The sequence below is a fragment of the Phyllobates terribilis genome, unplaced genomic scaffold (assembly GCF_046119375.1).
Source record: "Phyllobates terribilis strain yellow unplaced genomic scaffold, ASM4611937v1 Scaffold_5__5_contigs__length_657084704, whole genome shotgun sequence".
NCBI classification, from domain to species: domain Eukaryota; kingdom Metazoa; phylum Chordata; class Amphibia; order Anura; family Dendrobatidae; genus Phyllobates; species Phyllobates terribilis.
In genome coordinates this window covers 654,772,667-654,793,249 of record NW_027362765.1, presented here as the reverse complement: position 1 = coordinate 654,793,249, position 20,583 = coordinate 654,772,667, and the positions used below count along the sequence as shown (strand labels likewise).

Sequence of the window (20,583 nt, the reverse complement as noted above, 5' to 3'; positions counted from 1 at the left end):
GTCTCAGCCCCTGACCCAGAAGGCAACTCTACAGGTGGTGCCACACCCACGTCAGGCTGCACCTGGTCTCCAAGATTTCCCTCTACAGTGATATCATGCACCTCAGCCACAGTGGGAATAAAATCCACCACTTCCTCCACCATTGTAGTAGTTTCAGGAACAACACGAGGGATTTCAGTAGGGCCCTCCTGTGCCTTAGGAGCCCCCTGTCTCTCCCCCCATGTCCTACGTCTCTCAGTATTAAGACGCGCCAAAAAAACCTGACGGCTAACATTAGGACATGATCTACAAGTTTGGCCATTTTCACCACATAAGTCACATATTGCAGGATAGGGACATTCAAAGGCTTCATGCCCTGATTTTTTACAATTCCTACAAGTTACATCAGAGGTACATTCCGCAGCTATATGGCCATAACAAAAACATTTCCTACAAAAAGAGGGCTGACCAGGATAATGTAGGAATCCTCTATTTCCTCCAATGGAGAAATTTGCAGGTGGGTGCATGGTTCCACCAATACCCTCAGGGTCAGATTTGAAACGAGCCCAAAATTTCACATTCCCATTGAAAACAGCAAAAATATTCTTTTGCATGATTCCCCCCCTTATTACTGAGCAATACCGTGATAAGAAAGCTCTAATCAAAGGGATCTCCACAAACGGGTTATACATGTGTACAGTAATGGGCCTTTCAATATTAGAAAACAAAGGCTTAGGGATTATAAATTGTAAATACTCATGATGTCTTTTCTCTTTTAAACGCTGAAAGAAAGTCAAACAGTCTGCTTCCAAGTAGAAAGAAATGTCATAATTACCAGCTTTAGGAAACTCCTGGATACAAAAAATCTTCTCCAGTTTAAATCCCGTCAATTCCATCACTATATTCCGGACAATAAATTCCAAGCCGATGTTATGTCTGTGGTCCTCAATAACCTCCAATCGCACGGTATTCTTTACAGCCGCCATTGTAATGCCCAAGGCACGGATCGCTTTCTCCACCACACGAGCCGAAAATACGCACCCCTCAGCCCAGACCGAGGCAAACACCCCGATCTGAGCCAAAAGGCCGAGAAGCGATAACCAGAATTGGTTTCAAACTACGGAGCCACCCAAGGATCCTGAAAAGTCCATTTGTGGAGATGAGCTCCTGGACTCCCGTTAAGAAGACATGTTGTCAACCTCTAGATCCCTTACATGCCTGCACTTTTCGGCTTGCTGCTGCTGCAATCCACGCGTTTTAGATCTGCATAACTCCACCTCTTTAAACACAGCACCTTCACCCCCTGCTGTTCCCACCCGCCTCAACACCGTTGGAAGGGAGGAGAACCAATTAAGGCGGGGGGTGGGGTGGAACGAGCAGCTGTCTACCCTTAGCAGGAGGGCTCCTGATTACATACCTCTCCTGCTGCTGCTGCTGCTGGCTGTCCAGCAGCAGACTGAAGGTGGCTGCTGCTGTGCACAGGTATATAAAGGCTCAGAGCCTATTATGACACGCGCAGCCAGCGTTCCATTGCCACATTCCATCTACTGCAGGCAGGATACCTGGCTGGCTGAATGTCGCTGAGAAGCTCACAGAGACCGCCATAAGCAACAGTTTAACAGAATGCCACAGACTAATCAACCAAACTTTTTGGGTTGGGTTCTCTTTTATAGTCTGCAGGCATTAAATGAAAGAAGTCAGTGTTCCAGCAGAAGGAGACAACGTTTCAGAAAAGGCATTGTAGCAAACCAAAAAAGAAATTTTAAGCGCAGCAGAGTAACCAGCGCACATACCTGTTAGCTCAGGTGAGTTTAAAAGGCTGCTGTTGATAACAAGGGCATTTGCTAAATAGATGGTGTGTGTGCAACAATATACTGAAAGGTCAATTATATTGTGCAGCTTATCTCACCACCTGTAGTTATTTAGGTGAAAGCTCCAAAATGCTTGCCTAATATGTCTGTTTATCCAAAAGGAAGTAAAAAGGGAGAGCTAGAAAGATAGCATTGCATCACATTACATGGCAATGCAATGCACAGTTGCTGAAGTTGAACCAAAATGAGCTTGTAATCTGGCTTCTGCAACTTTGAACATGAAAAGTCCAATGAGGAGAAGAAAAGCAAAGCCAAAGAGTCCATCCCAAAATCCGACAAACAAGCAAAATGAACAAAAAACATTGAATTCAATTCTTTCTGATTTTAGAAACTGCATTAAAGAAGGGGTGCACCGGTCCTGGAGATACTGCAATACCAGGTCAATGCGTGGAGTGGACAGAGCAAGCTCTTTTTCCATCTCCCTGTTCTAAAAATCCATTTAATATATGGTCCCCAGATAGGGGACGTATCAGATATTAAACTGATAAGAACAGATACTACACTTGATCTTAGCCAAAAGGCCGAGAAGCGATAACCAGAATTGGTTTCAAACTACGGAGCCACCCAAGGATCCTGAAAAGTCCATTTGTGGAGATGAGCTCCTGGACTCCTGTTAAGAAGACATGTTGTCAACCTCTAGATCCCTTACATGCCTGCACTTTTCGGCTTGCTGCTGCTGCAATCCACGCGTTTTAGATCTGCATAACTCCACCTCTTTAAACACAGCACCTTCACCCCCTGCTGTTCCCACCCGCCTCAACACCGTTGGAAGGGAGGAGAACCAATTAAGGCGGGGGGTGGGGTGGAACGAGCAGCTGTCTACCCTTAGCAGGAGGGCTCCTGATTACATACCTCTCCTGCTGCTGCTGCTGCTGGCTGTCCAGCAGCAGACTGAAGGTGGCTGCTGCTGTGCACAGGTATATAAAGGCTCAGAGCCTATTATGACACGCGCAGCCAGCGTTCCATTGCCACATTCCATCTACTGCAGGCAGGATACCTGGCTGGCTGAATGTCGCTGAGAAGCTCACAGAGACCGCCATAAGCAACAGTTTAACAGAATGCCACAGACTAATCAACCAAACTTTTTGGGTTGGGTTCTCTTTTATAGTCTGCAGGCATTAAATGAAAGAAGTCAGTGTTCCAGCAGAAGGAGACAACGTTTCAGAAAAGGCATTGTAGCAAACCAAAAAAGAAATTTTAAGCGCAGCAGAGTAACCAGCGCACATACCTGTTAGCTCAGGTGAGTTTAAAAGGCTGCTGTTGATAACAAGGGCATTTGCTAAATAGATGGTGTGTGTGCAACAATATACTGAAAGGTCAATTATATTGTGCAGCTTATCTCACCACCTGTAGTTATTTAGGTGAAAGCTCCAAAATGCTTGCCTAATATGTCTGTTTATCCAAAAGGAAGTAAAAAGGGAGAGCTAGAAAGATAGCATTGCATCACATTACATGGCAATGCAATGCACAGTTGCTGAAGTTGAACCAAAATGAGCTTGTAATCTGGCTTCTGCAACTTTGAACATGAAAAATCCAATGAGGAGAAGAAAAGCAAAGCCAAAGAGTCCATCCCAAAATCCGACAAACAAGCAAAATGAACAAAAAACATTGAATTCAATTCTTTCTGATTTTAGAAACTGCATTAAAGAAGGGGTGCACCGGTCCTGGAGATACTGCAATACCAGGTCAATGCGTGGATTGGACAGAGCAAGCTCTTTTTCCATCTCCCTGTTCTAAAAATCCATTTAATATATGGTCCCCAGATAGGGGACGTATCAGATATTAAACTGATAAGAACAGATTTTTTTTTTTTTTTTTTTCCTCAGATTAAGACCCACATTAATTTATGCATCATAGCGCATATACACATAACGGGTTCTCAAATCATCATTCGGAAAAACAAAAACAAAATCCCAAAAAACACAACCCTGCAATTAACTGTTACTTACTGTAAGAAGTCCAATGTGAAAAGTTCCAGAATGCTTCTGCTGCTGTCTCACCATACTTCTTTTTATCCAATAAATAGGCATAAAACAGTCTAGCAAGAAAAATCTTTCTGCATTCCATGGGGGAAAAAACAATCTTTTTAAAAATCACCAAATTCCGAACGTCCCATAAAACCTCTTTATATATGACAAAAATAATCCAGCTTGCCCGCTTCCTTTGCGAGTACTTAAAATCTTGACCTATTAAAATCCTTTCAAAATCGAAACAATGAAAACCAACTAAAGCAACAAACATACGTGACAACAAGGTAAAAACTTTTTTAGCAAAAAAACAGTCCCAAAAAATATGCTGTATTGTTTCCACCTTATTGCAACCTTCCCTAGGACATAGTTCTTGAACCTTTATCCCCCGGTCATTCAAAAAAGCCCTTGTTGGCAAGCATCCATGCAACGCCATCCAGGTTACATCCTTCTGTCTGTTGCTGATTCCACGCATGAAAAAAAGCTTCCACACCTGTCCAGACTGTGCATTATTACAAAACGGCACATCACATAACATCTCCTTCTTCTTAATACCTGAGACAATCAGTTTTTTGTCCGGTCTAACCATGGAGCTTATCCCATTTTGATCATAGAAGGACCTAAGCACCACATAAAAAAACGGTATCACAAACGAAACTGGTTTTCTTAAATCCTTCTCACACCAGCTCCATTTCTGGAAAAGCCGTCCTGCTAAATATTTGCACATGTCCGCAGTCCTGTTATTGCACTGGGATAATTTATAAATGTTCAAAAAATAATGCATTCTTAAAAATAAGTCAATGTTAGGAAAATCACAACCCCCATTTTCCACAGAACACATAACCATTCCTCTTCTTAGTTTCTCCATTTTGGATCCCCAAAAAAACACAAACAGTTTCCTTGTCACTCTCTTTGTCCAAAGCACAGCAGGTGGGAAAATCAAAGCAGTGTACAGCAGAAGCGGGAGAATCACAGACTTGATTACCAGCACTTTCCCTCTCAGCGACAGGTTCCTTAGTTTCCAAAAGTTCAACTTCTGATCCATTTTGTCTTCTAGAATCTTCAGGCTGCTTTTCCCTTTCAGTTCCTTCTCAAAGATGACACCAAGAACCTCAATTTCCTCCCTACTCTCCACTCCTGCCACGTTAACCTCAACCTGCCTCCCAAAGTTACAAAGCTGGCACTTTCCCCAATTCACCGCCATACCAGCCACACAACAAAAAATCCTTACGTGCAAATTCACTCTATTGAGATCCGCCTGTGAACCACAAGTAAAAACAATATCATCCATATAACTTAAAGACTTGACTGGACCCCCGGATCCCCCAGGAATAAAAACACCAGCCACACACTTGTCAACTTGCACACTTTTTAAAAGGGCCTCCACCACACAGATAAAAAGAATTGGTGACAGGGGACAACCCTGCCTAACTCCCGATAAAATATTAAAACCGGAACTCACATGCCCATTAACTAAAATCTGGCTACTGACCCCACAATAAAAACTCTTAATGACCATCAATAATTTATCCGGAACACCAAGGTGACTTAAAGCAGAGAACAAAAATCTATGTGATATTTTATCAAAGGCTTTCTCCAGGTCCACCGACTGTAACAAAAGAGCATTCTTATTCAAATTAGCCTGATAAATTAAGTCTCTTAGAAGCAGCAAATTATCTGAAATTTTCCTACCAGGCACTGCACATGCCTGATACTCCCCCACCATATCACCTATCACATCTGCCAGTCTACCAGCCACAATTTTAGAAATAATTTTGTAATCACTGTTTAACAATGTTATGGGCCTCCAATTTTTAATATCCCTCATGTCCCCTTTCTTATGAATCAGCGTAACAATCCCCCTACGCATAGAAACCGATAAAATCCCATGAGTAAAACCATATTGCACCACCCGGGAAAACTCCACACCTATAATATCCCAAAATCTAACATAAAATTCAGCAGGAAGACCATCACAGCCTGGCGTCTTGCCTTTCGCCAAGCCATCCACTGCCCGTCTAATTTCATCTTTCCCAACCTCCTCACTTAAAAACCCAATTTTCTCCTCAGGAATATTATTAGTTAATACTTTGCAATAATCATTAATTTCCGCATCACTGGCTCTACTATCGTTAGAGAAGAGTGTTTCATAAAAGGAAAGAATACTGCCAATCATCTCATCCCCAGATACCTCCCCTGCAGGAGGAAAAACAGACTTAAAAACCCCTTTAGGTTTAAAACATTTTTTAAAAAAGTATCTCGAACATTGCTCATTTTCCTCCATGTGCTTTATTTTTGCCTTAAACATAATAGTCTTCCCTTTTTCAATAAGTATCTTCTTCAGTTCGTCCTTCAAATCTGCAATCTCTTTATCCACCTCCATCCCCGCTCTCTTAAACTTATGGAGTACTTCCAATTTTGAAATAACAGCAGCATCATGATCCCTTTTGGCTTTCGCTCTCCTAAAACACACCCCTTTAAAATAACATGCAAATTTCTCCTTAGCCCAGTCCCACCACTCTAGCAAATCTTTAAAAAGGTGCTGTTCAGACACACAAGACAAAAACACTTTATTAAAACCAACCTTAACACTCTCCTCTTCCAGCAGGCTTACGTTCAGCTTCCAGAGTCCCTTTCCAAAAGCCAGGGACTCAGCTATACACAGATCTACCACTATCATCTTGTGGTCAGAAAAAGTCGTCATCACGTGGTTGCACTTGGCCACCTTAATCCCTTCAGACATAAAAACATAGTCAATTCGGGAAACACTACGTCCACTATCTGATATGTATGTGAACTTATCACTTGGCCCAACCATCAGACCAGCATCCGTGTAGCGTAAATCCTGCACAATCTGATTTAAAATATTAGACGTAACATCAGTCCTACCTTCCGTAGAGCTCTTACGATCTTTTGCGGATCTGACACAATTAAAATCTCCAGCCACTATAGTGAAGTCTCTGCCTGGTAAAAACAACTTTAGAGACTCCAAAAACCCAACTCTTGCTTGTTTATCAGCAGGGGCATAAACATTAAAAACCCGTACCCGCTGACCTAAAAAATCCACTAATAAAAACAAACATCTCCCAGGTATGATTACTTTAAACTCTAAAACCATTAGACTGGAATTACACAGTAAAATGCCCACCCCTTCATTCCTGTTTTCTGAGCATGGGGACCAAAAAGATTGCCCCTTATTCCACTCACTCTCATGCGGGGCAGATTTAATTACACATTCCTGCAGACAGACAATATCTGCATTCACACTCTCAATGTACTCCAGTATCCCTGCTCTCCTACAAGCAGAACCAATCCCTCGTACATTCAGAGAAGCAACACACAACGCCATCATAACAACAGGAAAAAATCTCCACCATACCCGATCCATCATGAACCAGGAGAAAACCCACTCCTGCCACCCACTTTTCTACGTATATCAGGCGACTCAGAACTCGAGTCCCTGTTAGAATAACCTGGTCTTAGGGAGACTGGATCTTCCTGCCCCCCAGACCAACACCCCTCCACCTTACTTCTTTTAATCACGGAGGCATAACTCTCCTCCTTGCCATCATCTTCCTCCTCATTTTCACTCCAATCACTGTTAACCCTATCACGCTGCTGAGGGGTTATAGTTCCATCCGAATCAGAATCCTCCTCCTCCAAAACCTCCATTTCCTCACCCCCATCTCTTCCCAAAACAGGATTCACTGACTCCGCCATATTAGACAAATCCATCCCATCACCCGGGCCATGCACATCAGCTACTTTGTTTATTACTTCCAGCCCCTCCCTCAAACCAACTTTCTTCTGGCTCCGCCCCTTTTCCTCCATCTTGGGCACCACATGGTCTCTTCCCCTACCACCATCTTGTTTTTGGCTTTCCCCCTCTGAGTCTGAGCCTTCGCCCTCCTCCCCACTTTCCTGCCGAGTCTTCTTCTGCCTCTCTTCAGCGTCCACCTGTGACCTAGGAATCTGAGCCCACAATCTACATTTCCTTGCAAGGTGATCTGCATGTCCACACAAATCACACACCTTATTCATTGGGCAACCACTTGCAACATGCCCAGATTTCCCACAACCTCTACAAACATCACCTTGCACTGGACAATCTTTCTGAACATGTCCAAACTCATGACACTTCCTACAATATTCCATCTGTCCATTATAAAAACAAAATCCCCTTTCTCCTCCGATAGAAAACTGTGCAGGAATGCTCTTGGCACCCCCAATAGCTCTATCATCCGGTCTCAGTTTTACAACATATCTCCTCTTGCCATTTAGATAATTGTATTTGTTCTTCATTCTTCCCAAAAATTTAACCTCACTACAATACCGAGCTAAAAAATTGGAAACAGTCTCATCCGGAACTTTAGGGTTATACATGTGCACAACCACATACTTATATGTCTGCTGGAACAGAGGTTCCAGTGCAATAAACTCTAGGCATTTCAATTCCTTTTCTTCCTTCATTCGTACCAACTCCATGTAGACTCTCTGGCAAATACTCAAAGAAACAAAAGTGATATCATAAATTCCTTGTTTCTGAAAATCCTGCAGTGCCAATACATCCGTTACCTTCAAGCCATTAATGTTCTTCAAGACATCAACGCAAACTTGGTCCAAACCGATTTCTCCTTCATGACCTGCAGCCACCTTCAGACGGACCGAGTCCTCTAATCCACGTGTTTTCTCCACCATTTTTACAGCAGATAAACACAATCGCTGCTCAATCGCACACTAGGGCCCCACAAGGGGGAACCCCAGTCACAACTGCCCTCCAAACAACACCAGCAGCAGAAAACCACCACTGATCTTGCCAAAAGGCCGAGAAGCGATAACCAGAATTGGTTTCAAACTACGGAGCCACCCAAGGATCCTGAAAAGTCCATTTGTGGAGATGAGCTCCTGGACTCCCGTTAAGAAGACATGTTGTCAACCTCTAGATCCCTTACATGCCTGCACTTTTCGGCTTGCTGCTGCTGAAATCCACGCGTTTTAGATCTGCATAACTCCACCTCTTTAAACACAGCACCTTCACCCCCTGCTGTTCCCACCCGCCTCAACACCGTTGGAAGGGAGGAGAACCAATTAAGGCGGGGGGTGGGGTGGAACGAGCAGCTGTCTACCCTTAGCAGGAGGGCTCCTGATTACATACCTCTCCTGCTGCTGCTGCTGCTGGCTGTCTAGCAGCAGACTGAAGGTGGCTGCTGCTGTGCACAGGTATATAAAGGCTCAGAGCCTATTATGACACGCGCAGCCAGCGTTCCATTGCCACATTCCATCTACTGCAGGCAGGATACCTGGCTGGCTGAATGTCGCTGAGAAGCTCACAGAGACCGCCATAAGCAACAGTTTAACAGAATGCCACAGACTAATCAACCAAACTTTTTGGGTTGGGTTCTCTTTTATAGTCTGCAGGCATTAAATGAAAGAAGTCAGTGTTCCAGCAGAAGGAGACAACGTTTCAGAAAAGGCATTGTAGCAAACCAAAAAAGAAATTTTAAGCGCAGCAGAGTAACCAGCGCACATACCTGTTAGCTCAGGTGAGTTTAAAAGGCTGCTGTTGATAACAAGGGCATTTGCTAAATAGATGGTGTGTGTGCAACAATATACTGAAAGGTCAATTATATTGTGCAGCTTATCTCACCACCTGTAGTTATTTAGGTGAAAGCTCCAAAATGCTTGCCTAATATGTCTGTTTATCCAAAAGGTAGTAAAAAGGGAGAGCTAGAAAGATAGCATTGCATCACATTACATGGCAATGCAATGCACAGTTGCTGAAGTTGAACCAAAATGAGCTTGTAATCTGGCTTCTGCAACTTTGAACATGAAAAATCCAATGAGGAGAAGAAAAGCAAAGCCAAAGAGTCCATCCCCAAATCCGACAAACAAGCAAAATGAACAAAAAACATTGAATTCAATTCTTTCTGATTTTAGAAACTGCATTAAAGAAGGGGTGCACCGGTCCTGGAGATACTGCAATACCAGGTCAATGCGTGGAGTGGACAGAGCAAGCTCTTTTTCCATCTCCCTGTTCTAAAAATCCATTTAATATATGGTCCCCAGATAGGGGACGTATCAGATATTAAACTGATAAGAACAGATACTACACTTGATCTTAGCCAAAAGGCCGAGAAGCGATAACCAGAATTGGTTTCAAACTACGGAGCCACCCAAGGATCCTGAAAAGTCCATTTGTGGAGATGAGCTCCTGGACTCCCGTTAAGAAGACATGTTGTCAACCTCTAGATCCCTTACATGCCTGCACTTTTCGGCTTGCTGCTGCTGCAATCCACGCGTTTTAGATCTGCATAACTCCACCTCTTTAAACACAGCACCTTCACCCCCTGCTGTTCCCACCCGCCTCAACACCGTTGGAAGGGAGGAGAACCAATTAAGGCGGGGGGTGGGGTGGAACGAGCAGCTGTCTACCCTTAGCAGGAGGGCTCCTGATTACATACCTCTCCTGCTACTGCTGCTGCTGGCTGTCCAGCAGCAGACTGAAGGTGGCTGCTGCTGTGCACAGGTATATAAAGGCTCAGAGCCTATTATGACACGCGCAGCCAGCGTTCCATTGCCACATTCCATCTACTGCAGGCAGGATACCTGGCTGGCTGAATGTCGCTGAGAAGCTCACAGAGACCGCCATAAGCAACAGTTTAACAGAATGCCACAGACTAATCAACCAAACTTTTTGGGTTGGGTTCTCTTTTATAGTCTGCAGGCATTAAATGAAAGAAGTCAGTGTTCCAGCAGAAGGAGACAACGTTTCAGAAAAGGCATTGTAGCAAACCAAAAAAGAAATTTTAAGCGCAGCAGAGTAACCAGCGCACATACCTGTTAGCTCAGGTGAGTTTAAAAGGCTGCTGTTGATAACAAGGGCATTTGCTAAATAGATGGTGTGTGTGCAACAATATACTGAAAGGTCAATTATATTGTGCAGCTTATCTCACCACCTGTAGTTATTTAGGTGAAAGCTCCAAAATGCTTGCCTAATATGTCTGTTTATCCAAAAGGAAGTAAAAAGGGAGAGCTAGAAAGATAGCATTGCATCACATTACATGGCAATGCAATGCACAGTTGCTGAAGTTGAACCAAAATGAGCTTGTAATCTGGCTTCTGCAACTTTGAACATGAAAAATCCAATGAGGAGAAGAAAAGCAAAGCCAAAGAGTCCATCCCAAAATCCGACAAACAAGCAAAATGAACAAAAAACATTGAATTCAATTCTTTCTGATTTTAGAAACTGCATTAAAGAAGGGGTGCACCGGTCCTGGAGATACTGCAATACCAGGTCAATGCGTGGAGTGGACAGAGCAAGCTCTTTTTCCATCTCCCTGTTCTAAAAATCCATTTAATATATGGTCCCCAGATAGGGGACGTATCAGATATTAAACTGATAAGAACAGATACTACACTTGATCTTAGCCAAAAGGCCGAGAAGCGATAACCAGAATTGGTTTCAAACTACGGAGCCACCCAAGGATCCTGAAAAGTCCATTTGTGGAGATGAGCTCCTGGACTCCCGTTAAGAAGACATGTTGTCAACCTCTAGATCCCTTACATGCCTGCACTTTTCGGCTTGCTGCTGCTGCAATCAACGCGTTTTAGATCTGCATAACTCCACCACTTTAAACACAGCACCTTCACCCCCTGCTGTTCCCACCCGCCTCAACACCGTTGGAAGGGAGGAGAACCAATTAAGGCGGGGGGTGGGGTGGAATGAGCAGCTGTCTACCCTTAGCAGGAGGGCTCCTGATTACATACCTCTCCTGCTGCTGCTGCTGCTGGCTGTCCAGCAGCAGACTGAAGGTGGCTGCTGCTGTGCACAGGTATATAAAGGCTCAGAGCCTATTATGACACGCGCAGCCAGCGTTCCATTGCCACATTCCATCTACTGCAGGCAGGATACCTGGCTGGCTGAATGTCGCTGAGAAGCTCACAGAGACCGCCATAAGCAACAGTTTAACAGAATGCCACAGACTAATCAACCAAACTTTTTGGGTTGGGTTCTCTTTTATAGTCTGCAGGCATTAAATGAAAGAAGTCAGTGTTCCAGCAGAAGGAGACAACGTTTCAGAAAAGGCATTGTAGCAAACCAAAAAAGAAATTTTAAGCGCAGCAGAGTAACCAGCGCACATACCTGTTAGCTCAGGTGAGTTTAAAAGGCTGCTGTTGATAACAAGGGCATTTGCTAAATAGATGGTGTGTGTGCAACAATATACTGAAAGGTCAATTATATTGTGCAGCTTATCTCACCACCTGTAGTTATTTAGGTGAAAGCTCCAAAATGCTTGCCTAATATGTCTGTTTATCCAAAAGGAAGTAAAAAGGGAGAGCTAGAAAGATAGCATTGCATCACATTACATGGCAATGCAATGCACAGTTGCTGAAGTTGAACCAAAATGAGCTTGTAATCTGGCTTCTGCAACTTTGAACATGAAAAATCCAATGAGGAGAAGAAAAGCAAAGCCAAAGAGTCCATCCCAAAATCCGACAAACAAGCAAAATGAACAAAAAACATTGAATTCAATTCTTTCTGATTTTAGAAACTGCATTAAAGAAGGGGTGCACCGGTCCTGGAGATACTGCAATACCAGGTCAATGCGTGGAGTGGACAGAGCAAGCTCTTTTTCCATCTCCCTGTTCTAAAAATCCATTTAATATATGGTCCCCAGATAGGGGACGTATCAGATATTAAACTGATAAGAACAGATACTACACTTGATCTTAGCCAAAAGGCCGAGAAGCGATAACCAGAATTGGTTTCAAACTACGGAGCCACCCAAGGATCCTGAAAAGTCCATTTGTGGAGATGAGCTCCTGGACTCCCGTTAAGAAGACATGTTGTCAACCTCTAGATCCCTTACATGCCTGCACTTTTCGGCTTGCTGCTGCTGCAATCCACGCATTTTAGATCTGCATAACTCCACCTCTTTAAACACAGCACCTTCACCCCCTGCTGTTCCCACCCGCCTCAACACCGTTGGAAGGGAGGAGAACCAATTAAGGCGGGGGGTGGGGTGGAACGAGCAGCTGTCTACCCTTAGCAGGAGGGCTCCTGATTACATACCTCTCCTGCTGCTGCTGCTGCTGGCTGTCCAGCAGCAGACTGAAGGTGGCTGCTGCTGTGCACAGGTATATAAAGGCTCAGAGCCTATTATGACACGCGCAGCCAGCGTTCCATTGCCACATTCCATCTACTGCAGGCAGGATACCTGGCTGGCTGAATGTCGCTGAGAAGCTCACAGAGACCGCCATAAGCAACAGTTTAACAGAATGCCACAGACTAATCAACCAAACTTTTTGGGTTGGGTTCTCTTTTATAGTCTGCAGGCATTAAATGAAAGAAGTCAGTGTTCCAGCAGAAGGAGACAACGTTTCAGAAAAGGCATTGTAGCAAACCAAAAAAGAAATTTTAAGCGCAGCAGAGTAACCAGCGCACATACCTGTTAGCTCAGGTGAGTTTAAAAGGCTGCTGTTGATAACAAGGGCATTTGCTAAATAGATGGTGTGTGTGCAACAATATACTGAAAGGTCAATTATATTGTGCAGCTTATCTCACCACCTGTAGTTATTTAGGTGAAAGCTCCAAAATGCTTGCCTAATATGTCTGTTTATCCAAAAGGAAGTAAAAAGGGAGAGCTAGAAAGATAGCATTGCATCACATTACATGGCAATGCAATGCACAGTTGCTGAAGTTGAACCAAAATGAGCTTGTAATCTGGCTTCTGCAACTTTGAACATGAAAAATCCAATGAGGAGAAGAAAAGCAAAGCCAAAGAGTCCATCCCAAAATCCGACAAACAAGCAAAATGAACAAAAAACATTGAATTCAATTCTTTCTGATTTTAGAAACTGCATTAAAGAAGGGGTGCACCGGTCCTGGAGATACTGCAATACCAGGTCAATGCGTGGAGTGGACAGAGCAAGCTCTTTTTCCATCTCCCTGTTCTAAAAATCCATTTAATATATGGTCCCCAGATAGGGGACGTATCAGATATTAAACTGATAAGAACAGATACTACACTTGATCTTAGCCAAAAGGCCGAGAAGCGATAACCAGAATTGGTTTCAAACTACGGAGCCACCCAAGGATCCTGAAAAGTCCATTTGTGGAGATGAGCTCCTGGACTCCCGTTAAGAAGACATGTTGTCAACCTCTAGATCCCTTACATGCCTGCACTTTTCGGCTTGCTGCTGCTGCAATCCACGCGTTTTAGATCTGCATAACTCCACCTCTTTAAACACAGCACCTTCACCCCCTGCTGTTCCCACCCGCCTCAACACCGTTGGAAGGGAGGAGAACCAATTAAGGCGGGGGGTGGGGTGGAACGAGCAGCTGTCTACCCTTAGCAGGAGGGCTCCTGATTACATACCTCTCCTGCTGCTGCTGCTGCTGGCTGTCCAGCAGCAGACTGAAGGTGGCTGCTGCTGTGCACAGGTATATAAAGGCTCAGAGCCTATTATGACACGCGCAGCCAGCGTTCCATTGCCACATTCCATCTACTGCAGGCAGGATACCTGGCTGGCTGAATGTCGCTGAGAAGCTCACAGAGACCGCCATAAGCAACAGTTTAACAGAATGCCACAGACTAATCAACCAAACTTTTTGGGTTGGGTTCTCTTTTATAGTCTGCAGGCATTAAATGAAAGAAGTCAGTGTTCCAGCAGAAGGAGACAACGTTTCAGAAAAGGCATTGTAGCAAACCAAAAAAGAAATTTTAAGCGCAGCAGAGTAACCAGCGCACATACCTGTTAGCTCAGGTGAGTTTAAAAGGCTGCTGTTGATAACAAGGGCATTTGCTAAATAGATGGTGTGTGTGCAACAATATACTGAAAGGTCAATTATATTGTGCAGCTTATCTCACCACCTGTAGTTATTTAGGTGAAAGCTCCAAAATGCTTGCCTAATATGTCTGTTTATCCAAAAGGAAGTAAAAAGGGAGAGCTAGAAAGATAGCATTGCATCACATTACATGGCAATGCAATGCACAGTTGCTGAAGTTGAACCAAAATGAGCTTGTAATCTGGCTTCTGCAACTTTGAACATGAAAAATCCAATGAGGAGAAGAAAAGCAAAGCCAAATAGTCCATCCCAAAATCCGACAAACAAGCAAAATGAACAAAAAACATTGAATTCAATTCTTTCTGATTTTAGAAACTGCATTAAAGAAGGGGTGCACCGGTCCTGGAGATACTGCAATACCAGGTCAATGCGTGGAGTGGACAGAGCAAGCTCTTTTTCCATCTCCCTGTTCTAAAAATCCATTTAATATATGGTCCCCAGATAGGGGACGTATCAGATATTAAACTGATAAGAACAGATACTACACTTGATCTTAGCCAAAAGGCCGAGAAGCGATAACCAGAATTGGTTTCAAACTACGGAGCCACCCAAGGATCCTGAAAAGTCCATTTGTGGAGATGAGCTCCTGGACTCCCGTTAAGAAGACATGTTGTCAACCTCTAGATCCCTTACATGCCTGCACTTTTCGGCTTGCTGCTGCTGCAATCCACGCGTTTTAGATCTGCATAACTCCACCTCTTTAAACACAGCACCTTCACCCCCTGCTGTTCCCACCCGCCTCAACACCGTTGGAAGGGAGGAGAACCAATTAAGGCGGGGGGTGGGGTGGAACGAGCAGCTGTCTACCCTTAGCAGGAGGGCTCCTGATTACATACCTCTCCTGCTGCTGCTGCTGCTGGCTGTCCAGCAGCAGACTGAAGGTGGCTGCTGCTGTGCACAGGTATATAAAGGCTCAGAGCCTATTATGACACGCGCAGCCAGCGTTCCATTGCCACATTCCATCTACTGCAGGCAGGATACCTGGCTGGCTGAATGTCGCTGAGAAGCTCACAGAGACCGCCATAAGCAACAGTTTAACAGAATGCCACAGACTAATCAACCAAACTTTTTGGGTTGGGTTCTCTTTTATAGTCTGCAGGCATTAAATGAAAGAAGTCAGTGTTCCAGCAGAAGGAGACAACGTTTCAGAAAAGGCATTGTAGCAAACCAAAAAAGAAATTTTAAGCGCAGCAGAGTAACCAGCGCACATACCTGTTAGCTCAGGTGAGTTTAAAAGGCTGCTGTTGATAACAAGGGCATTTGCTAAATAGATGGTGTGTGTGCAACAATATACTGAAAGGTCAATTATATTGTGCAGCTTATCTCACCACCTGTAGTTATTTAGGTGAAAGCTCCAAAATGCTTGCCTAATATGTCTGTTTATCCAAAAGGAAGTAAAAAGGGAGAGCTAGAAAGATAGCATTGCATCACATTACATGGCAATGCAATGCACAGTTGCTGAAGTTGAACCAAAATGAGCTTGTAATCTGGCTTCTGCAACTTTGAACATGAAAAATCCAATGAGGAGAAGAAAAGCAAAGCCAAAGAGTCCATCCCAAAATCCGACAAACAAGCAAAATGAACAAAAAACATTGAATTCAATTCTTTCTGATTTTAGAAACTGCATTAAAGAAGGGGTGCACCGGTCCTGGAGATACTGCAATACCAGGTCAATGCGTGGAGTGGACAGAGCAAGCTCTTTTTCCATCTCCCTGTTCTAAAAATCCATTTAATATATGGTCCCCAGATAGGGGACGTATCAGATATTAAACTGATAAGAACAGATTTTTTTTTTTTTTTTTTTTACAAAACCATTCAGGTTTAAAACAATAATGCAGAATAAAAGGTCGTCTCCTCATCTGAAAAAAACAACCATTCCACAATCATTTATCGTTTAAAACTCATCATGATGGTTTCTTTTATTATCCAATTAAATTGAAAAAATGCAATATACACATCAGAAAAAAACAAAATTACAGACTAATATATGTTTCTATTTCCGGAATTTCCATACTCCCTCTGCATCCATCCCACCTTTCATATCACACTTATAATAGAAATATAACTTCTCAAGGACCATTTTAACACAATCATCCACCTCAAAACGCTCATTTTTAAACACATACAAGTTCCGGCAATTCCACAAAACCTCCTTCACACAAGCCAAAAACAGCCACAAAATCCTATCCTTTTCACGGTTTAACATGCATAACCCAAACATGACAATTTCAAAATTCAAACGTTTCACCCCAGTCAATTCCATACATAACCCACCCAATTTAGACCAAACATCCTTCGCAAACCTACATGACCATAGAACATGATGGACCTCTTCATTACACCCACACCGCTCTCTCGGACACCTTTCAGACACCGCCAACCCTTTCCTTTTTTGTACACTCCTCACAGGTAAAATCCCATGCAAAGACATCCAAACTAAATCTTTCTGTTTGTTAGACATATCATGTTTGACCAGCTTACACCAGACATCCTCCGCTTCAGCTGACCTTAACCCATTAATTTCACACATCCTATTATCCGCACACATCCTTTTCACCATGCTTTTATTCTTCAGAAAACTCACCATCTGAACTTTCTCAAGATGAAATTTTTTGATAAAACATTCCAATTGTAGGTACCAATAAGGGCATACATAAGCAGTAGGTTTACAGTTATCATAATTCATCCATTTTAACCGATGGAAGACGGAGCCTCCAAGGTATCTACACATACATGCAGCCTTGGATTGCTTTAATAAAAGTCCTGCAAAAAAACTAATACAATTCAGACCAATAAAAGTCTCGATGTTAGGGAATCCTAGGCCACCATTCCTTTTACACCTATGAAGAAATTCCCTCTTGGCCTTCTCTATATTACTGCCCCAAAGGAACACAAAAAGTAATCTATTAATCTTCTTCAAAACTCCAACAGATGGGGGAAAAATCAAAGCTACATAAATAAGCATAGGGAGAATGATACTTTTAATGATTAAAATTTTCCCAGTAAAGGACAGATCACGCAGACGCCATAATTCCAATTTCCTTGCAATTTTACCACCCAGATCCTCCCAACTCTTGTCCCCTTTTAAACTCTCATCCAGACACACCCCCAACACTTTAATCCCCCCTTCCACACATTCCATATCTGCATCACTCACTTTTTTACTACTAAAAAATCCCTTAACCTTACTTTTTTCCCAATTTATTTTGAAAGCAGAGGCCACACAAAAACATTGGACTAACCATTTAACCCTTGCGACATCACTCTCAGAATCACACAACACACACACATCATCCATATAACCAATCACTTTAATAGCCTTACCATCACAGCCAGGGATCAAAAACCCCTTTAAAACTGTATCCCTTCTAATAAGCTGGAGAAGAGGCTCCATCACACAAATAAACATGATTGGAGAAAGCGGGCATCCCTGCCTCACCCCTGACAATATTTCAAAAGACTCAGATAAAAAACCATTCACCTGCACCACACTTCTAGCACCCTCATACATTCCCATAATCAATCTAACCAAGCGCTCTGGAAAGTCCATCTTCAACAACACATTAAACAAAAACACATGAGCCACACAATCAAAGGCCTTTTCAAAGTCAAGCGCACATACAATCACACCTTTCTTTCTACTCTTACAATCCTCTAGCACATCCCTCACCAGACAAATGTTCTCTTGTATCCTCCGTTCAGGCACTGCACACACTTGTTCCTCCTCAATCACAGATGCTATCACTTCTCTCATACGACAAGCCAAAATTTTCGCAAAAATCTTATAATCAGCATTAAGCAGCGTAATTGGTCTCCAGTTGGCTAGCCTCTTTCTATCACCTTTTTTAAACAATAACACAACCAAACCTCCCTTCATACACTCAGGCATACTCACTCCGGCAAACAAGGATTTCATGACTTCAAACAGATCCTGAGAAACAACGTCCCAATATTTTGCATAAAAATCACATGGGATTCCATCCTGCCCAGGGGATTTGTTCTTCGGAGACTTGGAGATCACACCCAACAATTCTTTCTCTGTTAAATCATCCATCAAAGCCTGACTTTCACTTTCTGTAACAAAATTTCCAAGTACCTGCAAAAACTCATTCTCGTTCCCCAAATCACACTTTTTCTCCCCATACAAGCCTTTATAAAAATTAACCACTTCCTTGATCACTCCCTCACCATGTACCTCATCACCCTTATCATTCACTAACACATGCATATCCCGTTTACCACCACACATTTTCTTAAAAAAGAAGCGCGTACATTTCTCATTCTGTTCCCTAAACTTCACTCTCGACCGGAATATGATTTCCTTTCCTCGTCCAAACATCCAATCACCCATTTCGTTCTTCATTTTAACCAACTCACTTTTAACATCTATACCCATAGTTCTACATTCATGCAAAAAGGAAATCCTCCTATTTATTTGTGTATATAATAATCTCTTCTTTTTAGCCTTAATATAGCCAATTTTCCTGAAAAAATCCCTAATTCTAACCTTGACCCACACCCACCATTCCAAGATATTGCAAAAATCCCTTTTCCTCCTCACCCAACCATGGTATTTTTTTGAAAAACACCTGAAAACTTGCTTGTCATCCAGAACACTCACATTCATCCGCCACCTCCCTTTGCCATAGAAAAAACCATCCACCTCAAACACCCCAAGCAAACACTCATGATCAGAGAAGCAAACTTTCTCTTGGGAATACTTAACACATTTAACTGCCGGTGAGGAAACAAAAAAATAGTCCAGTCTAGACTCGGCATGGCCATCATCTGAATGATATGTAAAAGGTCCCGGCTTCTCCGACACAGCATCCCTAAGGGAGAAGTCTTTAGTCATTTGGTTCCATAGATTACCTGTAACATCCACTTTAGATTGCCATGAACCTGCCCTTGCTTCTTTTGAAAAAATACAGTTAAAGTCACCAATAACAAAAACAGGCAACTTGCCATGCAAAAAAAAAGTCAATTTTTTGAAGAGTGATAAGCGCTCATTTTTTTCCACATTTGCATATATGCAAATTAGTTTAAAGTCCCAACCAAGGTATGATAGAGTGATACAAGCACATCTTCCTTCCAGAATAATAGTTTTCTGTTTTAAGCGAATGTCTCTGTTTTGGATAAGGATTCCAATGCCATCATTTCTGTTAGTATTAGAAAAGGACCACACTGCCTCCCCATACAGCCACTCATTTTGTTTAGGAAATTTAGATAAACCACATTCTTGAACACATATAATGTCACAGCCCTTAGATGCCAAATAGTCCAGAACAGTGGCACGCTTTGTCGCTGATGCAAACATACGTACATTCTGGGAGATTATTTTCAGCCGCAGGACCATAGGTGTCAATGCAGGTTATGGAGACCGGGAAGACCAGAAAAGGAAATCAACATGTCTCAGGCCACCTCAGAAAATTCAAATAGGCTCTCCAAGCCTGCCACATCCTTTTCCTCTAAGAAACCTTCACTAGGTGATATGGGAGTGGCCTTATAAGGTTCATTCAAATGTGAGTCCTCCCCAGAGTCAGATAGGACGGAAAAAGGGTTGTGAGACTCAAAAGACTCAAATTTCTTCTTTCGTAACCTCTTTACAGTTTTACCAGTCTTCTTCTGTTTGGCCAAGGCTTTACAAACGATGGCAGCATTTTCAGCTGAAGGCATCCTGGCAGCCTCTATTTCCTCTGGAGAAACTGACCACTGTATGTCAACGGAACTTGGGGCAGACATCTCCTCAGAGCTTTCCACCTCCTCAATTACCTCACTGAGAGCCGTCTCAGCCCCTGACCCAGAAGGCAACTCTACAGGTGGTGCCACACCCACGTCAGGCTGCACCTGGTCTCCAAGATTTCCCTCTACAGTGATATCATGCACCTCAGCCACAGTGGGAATAAAATCCACCACT

At 43.1% G+C, this 20,583-nt stretch overlaps 7 non-coding genes and 1 pseudogene across 7 annotated transcripts; all 8 read right to left on the bottom strand.

The window, feature by feature from the left end:
* Window positions 1–2,192: 2,192 nt before the first annotated feature.
* On the bottom strand, window positions 2,193–2,383 carry LOC141149021 (U2 spliceosomal RNA). Its single transcript, XR_012245334.1, has one exon. It is a non-coding gene; the product is annotated as a U2 spliceosomal RNA (small nuclear RNA).
* Window positions 2,384–3,498: 1,115 nt separating this feature from the next.
* LOC141150794 (U2 spliceosomal RNA) lies at window positions 3,499–3,698 on the bottom strand. Its single transcript, XR_012246906.1, has one exon. It is a non-coding gene; the product is annotated as a U2 spliceosomal RNA (small nuclear RNA).
* A 6,070-nt stretch (window positions 3,699–9,768) lies between these two features.
* On the bottom strand, window positions 9,769–9,959 carry LOC141149020 (U2 spliceosomal RNA). The gene has a single exon (XR_012245333.1). It is a non-coding gene; the product is annotated as a U2 spliceosomal RNA (small nuclear RNA).
* A 1,115-nt stretch (window positions 9,960–11,074) lies between these two features.
* On the bottom strand, window positions 11,075–11,265 carry LOC141149019 (U2 spliceosomal RNA). Its single transcript, XR_012245332.1, has one exon. It is a non-coding gene; the product is annotated as a U2 spliceosomal RNA (small nuclear RNA).
* Window positions 11,266–12,380: 1,115 nt separating this feature from the next.
* LOC141149017 (U2 spliceosomal RNA) lies at window positions 12,381–12,571 on the bottom strand. The gene has a single exon (XR_012245330.1). It is a non-coding gene; the product is annotated as a U2 spliceosomal RNA (small nuclear RNA).
* A 1,115-nt stretch (window positions 12,572–13,686) lies between these two features.
* On the bottom strand, window positions 13,687–13,877 carry LOC141149016 (U2 spliceosomal RNA). Its single transcript, XR_012245329.1, has one exon. It is a non-coding gene; the product is annotated as a U2 spliceosomal RNA (small nuclear RNA).
* Window positions 13,878–14,992: 1,115 nt separating this feature from the next.
* Window positions 14,993–15,183, bottom strand: LOC141149015 (U2 spliceosomal RNA). The gene has a single exon (XR_012245328.1). It is a non-coding gene; the product is annotated as a U2 spliceosomal RNA (small nuclear RNA).
* A 1,115-nt stretch (window positions 15,184–16,298) lies between these two features.
* Window positions 16,299–16,500, bottom strand: LOC141150493 (U2 spliceosomal RNA; annotated as a pseudogene).
* Between the last annotated feature and the right edge of the window lie 4,083 nt (window positions 16,501–20,583).